This window comes from Pteronotus mesoamericanus, unplaced genomic scaffold (genome assembly GCF_021234165.1).
Source record: "Pteronotus mesoamericanus isolate MK-2021 breed Mesoamerican mustached bat unplaced genomic scaffold, CSHL_Meso_final scaffold_85, whole genome shotgun sequence".
In the NCBI taxonomy this organism is placed as follows: Eukaryota; Metazoa; Chordata; class Mammalia; order Chiroptera; family Mormoopidae; genus Pteronotus; species Pteronotus mesoamericanus.
The window spans coordinates 27,299,122-27,318,079 of NW_026555329.1; positions in this window are offsets into that span (position 1 = coordinate 27,299,122).

Genomic DNA, 18,958 nt, shown 5'->3' on the forward strand with positions numbered 1-18,958 from the left:
ATTTGAGTCACTTGGAAGAGTGAGCGGAACCCAGCCACGGGCAGGACTCAGCAAGGACTGTGAAAAGTCAGCAACAAGCTAGAGGAGAGGGTATCACCTCCTCCATCAGAGTAACCACAGGTGAGAGTCAGCCAGTGGAGGAGCAGTCTCCAAAGGGCCCATGAAAGTGGCCCTTCAGAGTCTATGTTTAGTCCCCCAGGTACCGTCTTTCCTCTTTTCCCTCTCCTCCTCCATGGTCTTCAAACTTTGAAGAGGTTAAAAAACCAGAGGAGGGAAAAGATAGAGAACAAGGTGACTGAGAAAGAAAGAAAGCAAGCAGCAGCAGCAGACTTCACTTCCTTCTCTGCAGTAGGCATCAAGACAGAAATAGGAGGGGAAGTAATTGTGACCAAGACTAGTTGAACAGTTTGACATCATGTACAACTGGACATTCTAGTTCTGAAAGGAAACTATTCTGCAACTTGAATTGATCAAAGGTCATTTGTTACTTCAGAGTGATTAGAGAAATCATGGGCTATTTTAGTTCTGTGTTTTCATCTAAGTATACCAAGAGATAAGCTATCCCACTGAGCATTGTTCAAACACTTATAAAACAACAAATGATTCCTAATCACACATCATGAATTATGGTTGTTCAGTTTATTACTTATATTAACTTCAGAGAAAAATACACTTGAAAAAAATCATAGCTCTGTTTCCGTGGAAGTCCTTCATAAATTCTTGTCTTCTTAATCAAACAGAATCATCTTATAAAATAGGAAATGTTTTTTAATTTCATAACTTAAAAGGTAAAACTGAAAAGTTTTCTGTAGTGAAGTGCAATGGAGCAGGTCTTGCTTTGTCCTATTAGTCACTTGTCTTCCTGCAGCCAGTTCTTTTAAGCCCAAGAACCTACAGCATAACTTCCTAAGAGGAAGATTTCTAATGTCTCCCCTGGGTAGGAAGCATTTTTATTTAGTTAATATTCAAATATCTACTTCACGGTAGGACATGTGTTAAGACCTGGAGATTCAGCAGGAAACAAGAAACACAGCATCTAGTTACCTGCCCGCCTGGAACTCAAATCTTATACAGGAGAAAAGAAATGAAATAAATTGGTGAATACCCAAGTTAGTGTCAACTAATGTTCAGCTCAAAGATCAAAATAAATCCTGAGTGACATGATTAGAGAGCAAGTTTGCTAAGGGAATGAACAAATTATAGAGACAGAAAAATTCTACAACCAAAAAACCAAAAGGAGTGCAGCATAATTATGGATGTTGGTGGCGTTTTGAGGGCGTGACCACAGGGTTCAAGGACACATTCAGCGGAAGAGCAACGGGCCGAGGTAGCATACCTCACAGAGTCGCAGAACACGCATGGTTCACAGAAGCAAGCAAGACAGAATGCATGGAAAACAAAAGAAAGGGGAACGACTAAAGCCTTAAAAGGAAACAGGGGAACAAAAGCATCATATCTAGTAATAATAGTAATTGTGGGGTATTGCATTACACTCAGGGAGAATTAAAAGGCCTCCTCTGTCAGGCCTGACAATGTGGACAGAAATAGGGAACTGCAGCCAGAATAAACAGAGTGTCAGAGAGCAAAAATTGGGACAAAGCGGTGACTGGTATAAACCCAGTCCCTTCAAACTTGTACATTCTATTTAACATGGAAGAAGTTTTGCTTACAATTAAATTCATAATTGTGTATTTATGTATTTTACCCTTAGTGAAAGCAGATAGAATAATTCAATTGTCTAAGAGTGAATACAGTTTTAGACATAGAGATCTCAGAAAGATACTTCATTTGTTTAATGTCTAAACGTATGATCCCCAAATTGGTATTATCTGTAGCCAAAATATCTTAAATTTAGATGGATCCTAAAGTCCCAAGCAGTCCCCAACCTAAAACTACATTTGTTCCAAGAGAGACTGACACCACCGATTTTGCCTTCTTGCTTCTTCTGTTCATACGGAACAAAGGAGATACCACACAGCTGTGTTAACCGACAGCCACATCCGCCATACAAGGAAGGCCCTGAAAAAAAAAAGAAAAAGGATATTCTTCACAGAAAGTAAGATGCATGTGGAAACAGAAAACTCTAGGTAGACTTGATCATTTATTCCCCATGAATTAGTATGTATGATTTTTTCCCTAAACGTCAGCTCTCTTCATTGGTGGAGAGGGATAATCAAATTCATCTTCACATGTTAGAGTTTATTCCACCAGAATCTGAACACAAAAGAAGCATCAGAATGAAAGCAACTCATTTCAGAGGTAAATCCAGGAAGTGCTGGCCAGGAGAGGGGTCATAAGAAAGGAAATGGAATGAGGTCATAAATGCTATGTTATGGAACAGGTAACTGCTGTGAGCCTCTGGGGAACTCTAGCAAATCATGTGGAATGTGTGCTGAGTTGCTCATTTGAAGGGTAAGGAAACAGGGATATTTATCCACCAATTCCTACCAGTCACTGAGAGCCATTTCCAGAGATATTACTTGCCACCCTAGCTATTAATATCAAATAAACTACTCTATATTAAAATATTATGGAAACCATAAACTTCCATATAAATTGGTATCAAGTCAATAATAAATTGAAATAAATTACACATCATTTACTGTGAATATAGCTCTGATCAACAGCAGAATTTACCTAGTAATAGAAATATACACTTAGAATTAGTAGACTTGGTATTTTTAAATCCTGGCATGTCCCTGGACACGTCAGTTCTCTAAACTTAACTGACTTTATCTGTGCAATGGGGTGATACTAGCTTTCTTAAAGATGATCATATCAAATGAAATGGAGGAGGATAATACTTAAAGCAGTAAATTTTCAATTAATGTTAATTCTCTTCCTTCTATTTCCCCCTTTTGATTTAAAGATTATTTTTACCAGGAGATGACAATAAAATTTTTCAGCCCTGGCTGGTGTGGCTCAGTGAACTGAGTGCCAACCTGCAAACCAAAGGGTTGCCGGTTCGATTCCCAGTCAGGGCATGTGCCTGGGTTGCAGGCCAGGTCCCCAGTGAGGGGGCATGTGAGAGGCAACCACACATTGATATTTCTCTTCCTTCCTTTATCCCTCCCTTCCCCTCTGTCTAAAAAATAAATTGATACAATCTTTAATAAAAGTACAATAAAATAAAAATATTCGTGTATCAGTCCAGCCAAATAAATACAGGTTGTAGCAACTAAAAATACAAATAACATTCATTGGATATTACACATGAACACCTGCTGTGTGAGAGGCACTGTCACAGATTCTGTGCGTAAGACAGTAAACAAATGCCCCAAATCCCTGTCCTCAAAATACTATAGAAAAGTAAGAGATCAAAGATACAAAGATGACCATGCGACATATGAATGTCTACTCACTGATCATCATTATTTGCATATCATTGCTATTTGGGTATCACCAGTATTTGAATATCATTTATATGAATTTCAATATTGCTGCAATGGTTGTCATTACCAGTCTGATGTTTCAATAGTGTAGAACATATTCTTGATTTTAAATAAATAATAATAAAAATAAAATTCTAATAAACAAAAATCAATTTAGAATCATCCAGGACAAATTATCCCCTTTGCAATGGATCATACACAATACTACTATGTGATTGCACTTCAGGGCCATCACCTATTACAGTTTTATAATAAGAACTAAAAATTATGAGGAGATGAACAAAGAGATCTTTGTGGTCCCTCCCAACTCTAAAATTTTATGAAGTATATCTCGTACTTTAAATGGTAACTTTAAGAAAAATACAAATGTAAATGTAAACAACTAATGTTCCTTGAATATACTTATAAAAAGACTTCATCACACTAAATGAAAGGCTAATGCTGCACGGATCAGGTTGATCTAAACTGTTCCTTTAGGATGGCTGCCTAGTCAGCAGGAAGCAATTTGGTCCTTTCTGCAATACCGCGAGAGCCAGCACTCCATAGCTAGTGTGTTGAAAGATAAGTATGCTTAATGGAGAAAAAGCTACTAAGCTTGAAAAATAATCCTCTTCTAAGTAGCATGTTGCATTAAAAAGTAATTATAAGGCACTTGGGAAACTGATTCTACTATATATAAATGTTGTAATGAACATCAACTCCTAAAAAACACTTCGAGAAGAAAACTGCACAACCCAAATGGAGCATGGCACAGGCTGATATGTGAGCAGTGAGCTGGGAACTGACCCATCACTGGGGTTACTCAAATGTTTGGGATAAAATTGCAATGGTTTTGCTTATTTTATTTTTGAACAGTTGCTCAGCAATTTGTTACTTTATTTCAATAAGGAAAACATTATACAAATGAATTAAGGAAATGACTACCTTTGCATTCATTCTTTCAGTGATTTTTTTTTTAAATCAATGCTTCATTTAGTATAGTTCATGTGCAAGCTGTTTACGTTTTACCTATTTCTCTTATTTTCATTAATCTATACATGTTCACAGCTTGAATTTTTAGCCAAAATAAATTTGTGTGTTACTTAAAATAAGATGTAACTGATACTTATATTTAATGACAGCCATATATATTTAAAACTCTAAGAGTTTGTCACTTATATATTTCAAAGTCTACTGTCTCTATTCCCTAAAGAGGAAGAAAAAATACATGACTATTGTTGAGTATACACTTTTTAAATCCCTTGCTAGATCTCAAAGGAATATTAGGGTACACTAACATAAGTGTCGAGAAGAAGGTAATGATGGATGGTGGATTAAACAAACACTACTTTAGTGTCAATAATGATCCCCTCCCCCACTCAACAAAGAAACCATATTTCTCAAAGAATGCTTTGAAGGATGGTAGTAACTTGTTAAAAGCTAGGTTTCAGATTTAATAAGCATCATCATTTTCAAATCCTTTTTTTTTTTCCAAGAAAATCAAGGGAGCAAGCCTTTCTCTTTTGGTAAGTTTCTTAGAAGCTCAAATTTAAGTGGCAATTTCAAAGAGCCCATGTTTTTAAAAATAGTTCAGGATAAAAATATGACACCCAACTTAAAGACATACAATTGGCTTCATGTCAGGTTACATGCTGATTTTAGAGCCATTCGCGGAAGTCTAAAGCTTGAAATGAACTCACTCCGTCAAACAGATACTAGTGCTTTACAACCTGACTACCATATATGTTTTACTTTTAAATGCGTTAATAGTGGCCTTTGGAAAATAAGTTATGCAAACACGCACCTGTCCATAATTTTTCTCCAAATTTTGAATTGCACCAAGTGGTATCTACACTATGAGTATTTCAGTGGTATGTTTCCTGCTGTTCCCCAGAACATGGTGGGGGGGGTGTGCTGCCATGTACAAGGGAGGACAATCTGGTGTAGGGAACCCCATAACATTTCTTATGAGCCACTTTAAAAATAAGATGGTAAACCCAATACTCTTCCCACTATTTAAACAAGAAAGCACTTGCCAATTTTGGAAAATAAGTTGCAGGAAAAGGAGGCAGTGAAATCAACAGGTGAGTCAAGTTCTGAATTACTCATTCAATAAGCTTTTTTGACCTCCTTCCATGTACTGAGGGCCATGTTGAATGCTAGGCTAGTCATAAAAATGAGTAAGTCATGGCTCTCCCCTCCCCTCAACAGGTACTAGAGTAGAGATGTCAGAGAATGAGCCCTTTGCACACTGAGTACTTTCACGAAGAAGTGATTCTATATTATAAGCAAAAGGTCGATGATAGAGCAAATAGAAAAACATAAATGTTGAGCTACCCAAACAGAGGAAACTCAAAATTTTTAAATAGTTAGCAACTGCCACAGCATGCCGCAAAGGAATTTCAACCGACATGGTCTAATGTTGGACCAAGACTGAGAGATTGCCCAGCGTACCAGGCCTTTGCCTTTCAGCTGATGGGTTGGGGATAGTCCTGGTGGCTCTGTATGATTTGCCTGTCTTTCTAGGCAGTACATTGGCTTCAGCACATCTACCATTTTGGATTAGAACTTCTGTATCTTTTGAGAAATGCCCAAGGAAGGGTTAAAAAAAAAAAGGAAGTTCTATTTAAATCAATAAGTAATATTTGCAAATAATGGAGAAATTTCTTCATTATTATTTACAAGTCAGTAAAGCATTAATGATTAGCACTTACTATATTTTCATACCATATATCATCATTTATTTATCGATTAAAGCTTTAATTTTGGTTCAATCCACATTAATTGAGAGTCAGCTACATTCTAGGCAACACAGTAGTTGATGTCTGTTGCCCCCAGAATCAAACTTCCACAATTGTACTCTTATATTATTGAATATATTAGTTTGTCTATATAATTATGTATTCTTTAAGAGTTATTAATAATTATGTTTTATTCATAAACCCAGCAACTACATAGTGAGTTGAATATCATTAATGGATTGTATAGATTGAAATATTCTGTTACTAAACATCTATGTTTCAAGGTGTGTCACTGGCTTATTCTTTTTCATATAAAATGAAATCAATTAAATTTTTTTTCCTGTGAAAATGTCACCTCATTTAAATTCAGACTTTTTTTTCTAATGTGAGATAATAGTTTGGAGTAAGTGGCATTGGCAAGTGTCATTTGAGTCATTTCAATGCATAGTAGAAGCAGAAATCAAATAACAGAGAATTAAATGGGAGTTTGAGAAGTAAAATTGCTCTTCCAATAAGTCTGAATATGAGAGGAGAAGAGTGGACTATGCCTGAGAAAGCTGAGCAGCTGGTAAGAGGGGGAAAGAATCAGAAAAAGATGGAAGTTGAGCAACCATATTAGGAGTGTTACTGACCTCTCACCACGGTAAGGTAATTTAAATCTATTAGATTGGCGTTGTAAAACATCTGTGATGCTCTTTAACTCCACTGTCTTTATCTTACCCTGAAAGTTCAGTTACTCAGTGCAACAATAGCAAATAAGACAATTTGAATCTCAGTTCTGCTAGTGATTATGTCATAATTTTTGGCACATGAGCTCCATCTATGCCTCCAATATTTAACTCTAAAATGTGAATAACAATACCAATCTTACAAGGTAATTGTAAATTTGCATAAGTGAGAATTTGAGTAAGTGTTAATTAATACATCTTTTGACACACAGTGAGACCAGAAATTCCTATGCTATCAATGGAGCTCTGTTACTTTATGCTCTAATGGCAGCAACAGATGGTAGGTTGTTAAATTTACTACTAAACTACATAGCTCATTCAGAATTCAGTAGAAACTGTAAACACTCATATAACAGTACATGTGTGTAGCCTATATATAACATAAAACAATGGTACGGTGTGATTTCATGCTAGACTATAGACAATCATCCTCATGTGTAATGCTATTGATAGTTTAGTTTTCTTGCCAAAAATATTAGTAAAGTTTTGTTTAGGAAGTTTATGTTTCAAAAGAATAAAGTTTCTATGAAATTTTTATAGTTTCACGTATGTGACAATCCCTCAAACTATCTTAGATTAAATCAATTACGTATTATTTTGTAACTAAATTTTCTTACGGTTTTTAAAAATATGTGCCAGGCATTATGCGGTAAATTCTTCTTACATAAAATCTCATTTAATCCTTTCAAGGACCATTTAAAGTCAGTACACAAATTATTACCTTGCCCTCTCCCCAACACACATACACTTTACACAAAGGAACTTGAAGCTTAGAAAAGAGAAATAATCAGACCTCTGTCAGACATTTCACAAGGAGCAACAAGGAGAAGATGTTCCATACTGTTTAATAGTTAGGACAAAGGGATGTGGGTAAACACAAAGTTGCATTCACCACCTAAGGGGACAGTATTAGTATGTGTTCAAGGGATACTTTTGAAAGATATGTTTCACTTCATTGATTTGTTCAACTGTATAAATAAAATATTAAATATTTCCAATGTGTTCAAGTTATGATGAACTGTCAGGAATTGGCAGTACAATGGTTACTGAGTTGGGAAAGATTTCCTGTTCAATTCCACAAAATTTATAGGAACTTCGTTTTCAAAAAAAGAAAATTGGGAGAATAGAAATAGTTTATTTTATTTTATATTTACATAAGCTATACAATTGACAGAAAATTAAAAATATCTTGTAAAGAAGGCATATGGCTTTAAACTTATGATTAATTTTTAGAAGACAGGAAAGTACAGGAATATTTAATAATCCTATGTGGTTTGTGTTTCTCCATTTGTTCCAGAGTCAGCCCAATGAAATCAAGTAAAACTTGACCTTGGATCACATATTTCATAAAGGGGAAATAAATGTTTTAATGCAATTTGATCCAATAATTGTATTCAATAAATTGATTTTACTTCTATTTCACTAGAAACTCTTAGGAAAAAAATTATATGGTGAAGAAGTAATTGCTTTAGTTTTTATTTAGCCTTTTATAATATTCTAAAGACTAAATGTTTTTGTTTTCCAAATAAAAAAGAAAATATAGTCAATTGTAAAGATATATTAGTATTAGTCTCATAGAAATTAAGCCTCACCTTTGCCAATTTTTTTAATGTTTAAAAATGTTGATTTTAGTACTGAAATGAAATCAAATGGGACATGAAATGTAATGAGGTTTTCACTGCTGCCAATTTAATTCCTGTGTCAGAAGCCTCTTGTTAATAGGTGTAATTCTTTCTCTCCCTCTCTTCAATGGTTTCTATTTTATTTATACAGTAAAGTCATAAAACTAGTAATATATGTTGGATTAAAAAAAAATGTTCATAGCACGTTTGAAAAACACAAAACCAAAGCCTGATTCAAGCAAATGTCAATAAGTAAAAGCTTTTTAACAGAACCTCCCCAGTCACCAGGGACATTCTTATCAAAAAATATATATGAGTCCAAGTCAGCCCAATTAGTGGATGGAAAGAGCATAAGAATTAGTGTAGGAAAACATTCCTTTACAATCACAAGTAGGTCCTCAGAGAGATGACACACAGCGATCGGACTTTTGTCAAATTCTGTTTATGGACTCTCCGATGCAGAAGGGAGAGGCACGAAACAAAAATGAATAAGAAACAAAGGGGTTATGCCAAGCCCAGGAATCCTAAGTGTTGAGTAGAATACATGGAGAAAAATGAACATTATAGGGACTCCTATAATGTAAACTAAAAAAGGAACTAACATTGATTTGTGCCAAAAATATATACAAATGTGGTAAGGGACCCTAGACAGAAAGAGGCATGTTAACCATGCACATTCCTCAATCCCCAGGGGCACCTGCGTTCTGACCGTGGTATTTAGAAGTGAGGATTGCCCATGGCTGTGGGTCTGTGCTTCTGCTTTAAGTTTTGATGAAAGTGATAGGAATTCCTTTTATCTTGTCAATGTCTCCACAATTCTCTGCATTCAACCTTCTTTGCATTTGTCTTAAAAAGATGATATAAGAAAGCATTATTAACTTTATTGTGGTTAAAGCAGAAACTGGCCTGCTCTTTCCTCTTTCTAGGTTTAAAATTGAGAAGACAAAATGAAACTAGCCTTTGGGGGATGGGATATTTAGCATACGACTCAACTAAAGTTCATGGGAGGGGTGTTCCTTGTTCACAAATTTTATAGTCTTTTCACATCTGTTGTAGATTTCATCAGCAATTTCTGTTTAGAATTCCTAATTTTCTGAAACCAAAAGATTCAAAGGACAAACTCAATGAAACTAAATGAAAGAATTCTTTCATTTTTGAAAAATGATATATTGGGAACATTTAGAAAAGATGTGGAAGTGAGAAGTCTTGAGTTGAGATAGCATCTGATAAATGAGGACATTCCTACCAAGAACAGGACATCTAAAGGAAATTTTCCATCTCAATGCAAGCAATGCTTACAAGCCTGTTCCCAAATCCTTCCAGTTTTCCCCAACAGGCCCTTATTATTTGATGCAAATATTATCTTTTCTGACTTCCATAATTCCTTCATCTCACTACATTCTTTTTCTGCTCAAATGAATACAGATCAATACAATGTTTCCCAATTTCTTGCTTAATCTACTCTCTCTATTGAAAGCACACAAACGCATTTTAGTTTGGTTTCTTTTAAGTTTCCTCCCTGAAGTTTACAAAGAAACAAACTAGAACTAAAAAGAAAAAAGTGTGTGTGTGTGTGTGTGCGACAGAGAGACAGAGAGACAGAGAAACCACAGATGAACTTCTGTTGCTTTTTAATAAATATGTGATTTGATTTAGCTTCCATTCTGATTTACCCTGATTTGAGTCAGCATGACCTCTCATAAATCAAATGCTAGTACACACTATTCAAAGAGCAACTTAAAGAACACTGTTCATGTTGCTCAGCCAGACATAATTTTCAATACCTCTTGAACTTTTTTAAGACTTTATTTTTCAGAGTAGTTTTATTTTCACAGCAAAATTGAGCAGAAGATACACAGATTTCCCATATATCCCCATTCTCACACATGCATAGCCTCCTTATTATTAACATTCCCTGTTAGAGTGGTACATTTGTTACAACTGATGGACTTTGAGTGATGATGTACCAAACTTTCTAATGTTCTCCTCAGGTAAAGAGCCTTCAGTGAGTCCAAAAGCTTCAGTTACCTAAAATTGTGTTGCCCTTCTACACTTTAGCTGTCCTAATTAAGGCTGTAGTAGCCTATAACTCATTAAGCCAAGCTTGACCTCTCTCTTGTTTTTCATATTCTTGTTAAAACCACTTTTTCCAAAGTATGTTGCATTCAGCACTAAGGTTATCTGAGATCTTCATAGGAGATTTGTGGGGGCAAGAAGGTGGGGGAGAAATTGCTGATAATATTTGTTTCTAAAATAATTTTAATAAATATAAATTAAATACAAAATTAATATTTTACAATACTTTCTACTTAAGAAATGATGCACCCTAGCTGAAAAGAACCAGAAGCCGTGTGAGTTACCACAGGAAGAGGTATAAAGCATTGACTTTGTGTCTGTACTTTGATCCAAAGACAATATTTTTTCTATTACATTTACACTGAGGTGTCTCATCTATAAAATGATTGCTGTTTTAATTTATATGTTTATTGAAATTTATATTACATAGATTCATGTCCATTGGATCTAATTAAAGAAAGAAGAAAAACAAAGACTTACAATCTAATCTTTTGTTCAATTTTGAGTGTGATCATTTATTACCTTTGCAAACTTAACCAAGTTGCCTAACCATTTCCTAGACGTGTCATCATAGGCGACATACTGCCACGATATCTTATCTCTAAAATGAAGATAAAAATACTAGTACCTATATCTAGGTTTGCTGTGATCTAATGCTATCTATCAAAGCATTTAGCATTTTTCTTGATACATGATAAGCTCTCAATAAATAATAACTATAACTTTACTTTGTACAAAATACCATTAGTAAGCCAAAAAATTAGAATAGTCTAGGTGATATTTTTATTTTCTAAAAAAATTAAGATGGGAAATTTACCTGGGATTTGGCTAATTGTTACAATTCCTCAATTTATGATTTGCTGATTCGAAGCACAATTCCTGGCGCATAGTAAATACTTAATAAATATATGTGGAACATTATTGAATGAAATTCTTAACTCTAATAAGAACACTGATGAAAGAAATAGACCATCTATGATTGCCCTTTGTGGCTATCCCCTACAACAAAGTAAAATAATTGGTTCAACAGAGCAGATAAAGTTTTTAATTACTAAGTAATTTAACGAATCAATTCAGAAAATTATATTTTGAAATATATATGCTATATAATTTAGCTTGTTTCAGAGATTTTTTTTAACTTAACATTCAATTTGCATTAATACAAAATGAGTTAAATTCTATGAATAGATAGTCTTTAAAAGGTAACTACAACCTAAACAGGAAAAGCAATTTCACTATTTTTCATCATAACTCCATATAACATTATTTCACAGAGATAAGGAGTCTGTCTATACATGTATAATTTGTCCAAAATGAATAATGCTTTTTAAATAAAGTATTTAAGTGTTATATGAATTATAACTTAAGCTAGATTTATAACTTTAAGAGTTGATATTTTAATTGATATCACATGTGTATAATTAATATAATTCAGTTTCACAGTTTTCCAAAACAGTTTTCTAAGTTATAAACAGGGCAGTTACTGTTCTCTATAATGACATATTCCTTTTATTTGGCCCCTTACCTCCTTTACATAGTTTTCCCTTACCTGTTTTGTGTGTTTAAATAGTTCCATCTGGCCACAGTATGGAGATATAAAGACGGGATGCTGAGGGGACACAAAGATGGACTGTGCTGGTGGCAAGAGTGGACCACAACAGGAATGTGGTCGCTCTGTCGGAGGAGAGCGATAATGACACTAATAGCACAAAAGGTTTGAGAGATTAGATCCAGAAATAAATAGAAGGGAGTCATATTAATTATCCTGATAGAGAGAACACTGAAATAACAGCCAGGGCATTAATATAGCCTCTCTACATAGACTGATCTTAGAGAAAATAGAATACTAATGGTCATAAATATACAGGCATGAATATGTAGAGTATTAAATGAAATGTATAAACCTATGGTATGGGTAAGGGATTCCCAGCTATGACCAAGGGCAAATTCCATCCCCCAAATCAGCTGCAAAGCTGAACAAAAGGGCCAAAAACAAACATCTCTATGCTCTGTATATCTAAGTTGTGCAGCCATGAGGAAAACATTTGTGTTTGAAGAACTGCTGAAATTCAGGTAAAGAATAGCGGGATTCCATGCCTTCCTGGCCTGGGGCTGTTCCCATCCCCATTCCCATCCCAGTCTGCATAAAGTTTCTAATGTGATATAATTAGGCAAGCCCTGAGAACTGGCTACTTTTTTCTTGTGGCCAAAGAGAACCCCAACCACTTTGAAACAGTAAGCAAAGACCACATTCAGAAACATTATTGGTAGAACTGATCAACCGAAGCAAACATATTCTTGCCTGAGTCTGTATGCATGCAACGCAGAGACCTAAGAGGACTCAAACCAGCCATACCCTCTTGGCCAAAATTGAGGCTGCATATGCATGCAGAGGGAGCAAAACACTCTAGTGGAGTAGGAGCTGGGGCAGATAACCATAATATGAACATACTTCTCTACGCATACATAGATGATTCAGCACAAAAAGTCTCATTGGTTTCACATGTTTGAATATGAGTTTTTTCTAATCATTGACTGACAATTAAGTTATGGAGATGCAGAGCAAAGCCTAGAATGCCAGCTTTTAAAATAAAAACAAGATAAATAAATTAAACAAAAACATCAGTGGCCACACACTATGTGGGAGACAGACTTAACCAAAACAAGTTACTAAATAAAGAAACAAAACAACTAACAAACAAAACAATAACCACAACTTTAGGGGTTGGGGAGGGATCTGAATTTATAGTTGCTACAATATACTTTTTTAAGAGTATAGTTTTCAACCACAACAAAAATTTAAGAGACAAAGAAACAGAAATGCTGGCCCATACTATACAAAAAAAAAGAAAAGTCTACAATAGAAATCCTCTGAGCGTCCCCAGATGTTGGATTTAGTAGAAAAAGATTTCAAAGCAGCTATTGTAACTACATTCAATGAAGTAAAATAAACCATGTTTAAAGAATTAAACAATAAATCAACAAATAACGGCAAATGCATGGAGACAGACAAATTAGTAGTTGCTTAGTGTTGGGTGTAGGAACAGGGATTAATTATGTGGAGGCACGCGTGGGGCATAGAATTTTTCAAGGTGATGGAAAGGCTCTAAAGCTGAATATTTGTGATGCTCTCAGAACTCTATAAATATACTAAAAATCATTGAGTTGAATGATATGTAGATTATACCTCAGTAAAACTATTTATTTTACATTACCTTTTAGTGCTCTTATTACCCACCCCCAGCAATCACCACCCTGTTGTTCACGTGCATGAGTCCTTTTTCCTTTTTCCTCAACCCCTTCACCCCCTAACCACCCCCCACTACCTGCTGTCATCCTTATTTCTATCTATGATCCTGCCCCCATTTTCCCTGTTTGCTCAGTTTGTTCATTAGATTCCACATATGTGTGAAATCATGGTATTTGTCATTCTCTGACTGGCTTACTTCACTTAGCATAATAATATTTTCCAGGTCTATCAATACTGTTCCAAGGGGTAAAATTTTCCTTTTTTTGTAACCGAGTAATATGTTAGGTAAATAAAACTATTTTAAAATCTGTGTTCATTTCACATTTCTTGATTCCCCTAATTTTCTCTTTTTATATTTTATTTTCAGAGAATTTATATTTTATTCATTACAATTTATTGTAAATACTGAATCCTGCTTAACATCATTAAAATACACAAGAATTGCAGTATTTACTGATATTCCTCTTCATAAGTTCTTTATCATTTTTTCATACTCAAGTTTCTTAAATGGTCTAACAGATAACTAAGAACTTTTTTAAAGGATTATTTTAAGATTATAGCAAAACAACCAGAATGCTGCTATTTTAATGCTCTTGGTTTCTCATCTACACATTTGGGATTTAGTTTCCTATTCCCATCTCCAGATTCACCCTCCTCAATTCCATTCATAGGCCAGGGTCACTTTTATGAATGTAAATCCAATTACATTATAAACTTCTTCACAGTTGGTTACTAGTCCCCTATTGCCAATAGCAAGTTTGGTTTCTTTTTTCTTTCTTTCTTTTCTCTTCTCTTTTTCTCTCACAACTCAGAGTCCATAGGCTCCAAACAGCTTTATAGATTTATATTAGGGTCTCCATAATCCTTGAAATTATGTATAGGATGTTCATATAGGAATAGTGTATATATTTGAGGGGGGAGATTCTAGGATTTTATCAGATCCTAAAAGGGGATAGTTCCCTGAAAAGGATAAGAAACGTTGTTGTTCTGTATAAGGTCCCCATTCCCTTGACTGACAGGCAGGCTGCCCACAGACTGAACCCAGCCTCTTTCCAGCACCAGCGTGTCTCACCCATTTTTGCATCATAGGCTCCAAGAAATAGGTACAACTTGTAACACCCTAAAAATACCTTTGTATCATTCTTCTTCTGTCTTCCTGGCTCCGGGTCTTTTTAACTGGTAAACATTTATTCACACTAAAGACCATTTTCAATTGCCTTTTTCTTTAAAAGGTTTGCATGATCCTATTAGAAAAAGCCCTTTGTGTTCCTCCTTTATGTTGTCAGTAAACTTCACATTTACTGCAATTTATTGTTTATGATGGGTTCTAAAATAGGAGCTTACGGAGAGGGAAAAACTCAGGCATGCCAAGTGTCCAGCCGTATAGCAGGCAATCAGAAGCATTTTCAAATGAATCAGCATGAATTTAAACACAAGTGAACTCAGAGCTTCTCTTGGTCAAAATATTTTTTCTGTTATCAATTTATGAAGAAACAAATATATTTTTTAAGAGCAAAGAAAAATTTTGTTGGGTTATAGTAAGCAGAATAATGGCTCCCCCAAAATGTCTGTATCTTAATCCCTGGAACCTGTGAATATATTTGTAAATGGCAGGGGGGTAAATTAAGTCATAAGTGGAATTGAGATTGATAATCAGTTGACTTTCCAAGAGGAGTTTATCCTGGACTATTCAAGTAGGCCCAGTGTCTTCAAATGGATCTTAGGATGGAGAAGAGGAAGACCAAGAATCAGAACCATAGAGATAGCATCGTGGGGAAAGCGCAACTGGCCGTTGCTGCCTTCAAATGTGGAGGAAGTGGTCATGAACCATAGAATGCAAACAGCCTCTAGAAGCTGGAAAGGGCAAGAAGAAAGATTTTCTCCTAAAGCCTTCAGAAAATGACACCACCTTACTGACACCTTGGTTTTAACGGAGTGAGAGCCATTTCAGACTTCTGGCTTTCAGATTGTTGTTTTAAGTCACTAAATGTGTGGTAATTTGCTACAACAGGAAAAGGAAACTAATGCATGGGCTTAGATTTCCAATCATTAAAACAGCCCTACAGCCCTGTTATTAAACTGTGTCCTCCGAGGGAGATGTTGAAGTCCTAAACCCCAGTACCTGAGAATGTGACCATATTTGGAAATAACTTTTGTTGCAGATATAATTAGTTAAGATGAGGTCGTATTAGATGCACGTGGGCCTTTATTTCAATATGACCAGGGTTCTTTTAAGAGGAAAGAGACTAAAAGAAGACAGCCATGTAACAACAGAGGCAGAGATTGAAATGATACATCACAAGTCAAAGAATTGCAAGAATTCATGGGAAACACCATGGCTGGAAGAGGCAAGGGAGAATTTTCCTCTACAGGCTTCAGAGGGAGTACAGCTTAGACGGCATCTTAATTTTGGACATCTAGCCTTCAGAATTGTGAGACAAGTTTCTGTTTTTTAAGCCATCCAGTTTGTGGTTTGCTACAGCAGACCAAGGGCACTAATGCAAGCCCCATGCTGAATTCTAATTTCAGAGTATTGTGTATTAATCAAACTTCTCCTTAAAGATATCTCATGGTCACTGTTGAAAAGCCAATTTAATGTGCTCTTCAGGTTGTAGCATCACGACGTTTAGCATAGCACAGATTTGACACCCAAAATATTGAGTGCAGGGCCAAAGAGTAAACAGTTGGGCTCAAACAGCTGACACTACTCATGTGTCAAACAATTGTCTGCTATAAGCCCCACAGTGAAGCCCCAGAGAAAACCAAAATTCAAGAAAGTAGGTCAAACATTCTGTTTTTACACTTGTGAGCTTTGCTTTAGAGAAAAAACACTGAGTTTTGGTTTGGACAAAAGGTAGCAGCATTGATGCTTTTCATCAAATTTGGAAATAACAATTCTGACAGCCTAACCTCAAAGTAAAAATTATTTTCTTAAAAAATTCCAAATTTCTTATGCCCTGGCTGGTGTGGCTCAGTGGATTGAGCGCTGGCTTGTGAACCAAAGGGTTGCTGGTTCAATTTCCAGTCAGGTCATATGCCTGGACTGAAGGCCAAGTCCCCAGTTGGGGGCACATGAGAGGCAACCACACATTGATGTTTCTCTTCCTCTCTGTCTCCCTCCCTTCCCCTCTCTCTAAAAATAAATAAATAAAATATATTTTTAAAAATTCCAAATTTCTCCAAATCTTCTTTATAGTAAAAAATGGTTTTATAACTATTTTTGAATATTACTGTTTAATTTAAAGTTGATTAAATAACAGTATCAGTAAAATAATGATTGTCTTCTTAAAATGCTATAACCCCAGTGTCCACTCTAAATGTAGCATTTATTTTATACTTTTTGCTTAGTAATTAATCATGGCTTTCTTTGTTACTCTGTATTAAACTCTTGTTTTTGTATTATAAACATCCATGTTTTTATAAAATAGATACATCATGAAGAGAGTGAGTGATTCCCAAAATCTTTTTTTATTCCCACTTTACCTACCCAAACACTCTATACACAGATACTCGCTCACAATGTCTGAAATTATTAATAAAATACTCACTTTTCACAATGGCATTAAATTGTTGTGAAAAGAATGTCTAAGAAAAAAGTAAAACTATAAAATGATAAGAATAAATTCAGTTCTGTTCCATCAATTTTGCTTTTCTTAGTTTCATAATTAACCTAAACTCTTTTGTTGGAAATGCTCCTTTTAAGAAATATATGGGCAAATGCTTTGAGGGGAAAAAAAACAAAACTTGAATTTATTAGGAAATGCTGATGGATTATATTAGATGAAAGCCCTAGCTGATGTAATAAAATGGTACTAACTGCCTTGGTAAATCAGACTTAAATACATACATCCATCTCTGTTAGTGATTATTTATTTTACTATTCTACCGCGTATTTGTTTGATCATAATGTGTTTTTCATGTACATTTGCCAAGATTTAAACTACAGTACCACATCAAAACTCAGTTAACATTAATTGAATGATGTGGCAATAAAAAAATTATGGATATGATCAAGACATTTTTTAAACATGTCCAAATATGTGGTATCTTGAAATTATTCTTAAAAATCAGTATTTTCAATGTTTATATTTTCTGATTATTTTTTAAAAATATTTCTTTAAATTTATTTTTAGAGAGAGGGTTAAAGACGGAGAAAGAGTGGGAGAGAAATACTAATGTAAGAGAGAAACATCAATCAGTTGCCTCTCACATACCCGCAAACCAGGGACCTGGCCTGCAACCCAGGCATATGCCCTGACTGGGAATCAAATGGGCAACATTTTGGTTTGCGGGACAATGCCCAGCCCGCTGAGCTACACCAGTCAGGGCTTTTTATTTATTTATTTATTTATTTATTTATTTATTTATTTATTTATTTATGTTCTTAAAACCAGATTCTTTCCCAAAACTTTGCAAAGTAATTCAATCAAAATTTTCAGCAAATTTTGAAGTAATATTTAATACTTCACTTTCTTTTCAAATAAGAAATTTTTCCTGCACTATATTATTAGCTTGCTAGAGCTGCCATAACTCAGAAAGCAGCATGGATGGAGTGGATTATAATTGCCAATGGTCCCCAACCTTTTTGGCACCAAAGACCAGTTTCGTGGAAGACAATTTTTACATGGACGGGGGCTGGGGGAATGGCTTTATAACGTACCACCAGATGCAGCTTAATTGTTACTTGACTCTCACTGATAGGGTTTTGATATGAGTCTGCAAGCAATAGATTTATTATGGTCTCTGTGCAGTCAAGCCTCTCTGCTAATAATAAATCTGTATTTGCAGCCACTCCCCTGTACTATCATCACCACCTCAGCGCCACCTCAGACCATCAGGCATTAGATTTTCACAAGGAGTGGGCACCCTAGATCCCTCGCAGGCACAGTTCACAGTAGGGTTCATGCTCCTATGAGAATGTCATGCTACTGCTAATCTGACAGGAGGCAGAGCTCAGGCAGAAATGCAAGCCACGGGAAGCAGCTATGAATACAGACAAAGCTCCTTCATTTGTCCTCGGCTCACCTCCTGCTCTCTGGCCTGATTCCTAACATGGTCCTGTGTCTATAATTCCCATTATGGTCCTGTGCCCCAGGGGTTGAGCACCCCTGGATTAAACAATAGGATTATTTTCTCATAGTTTTGGAGAATACAAGCCTGAGAACAAGGT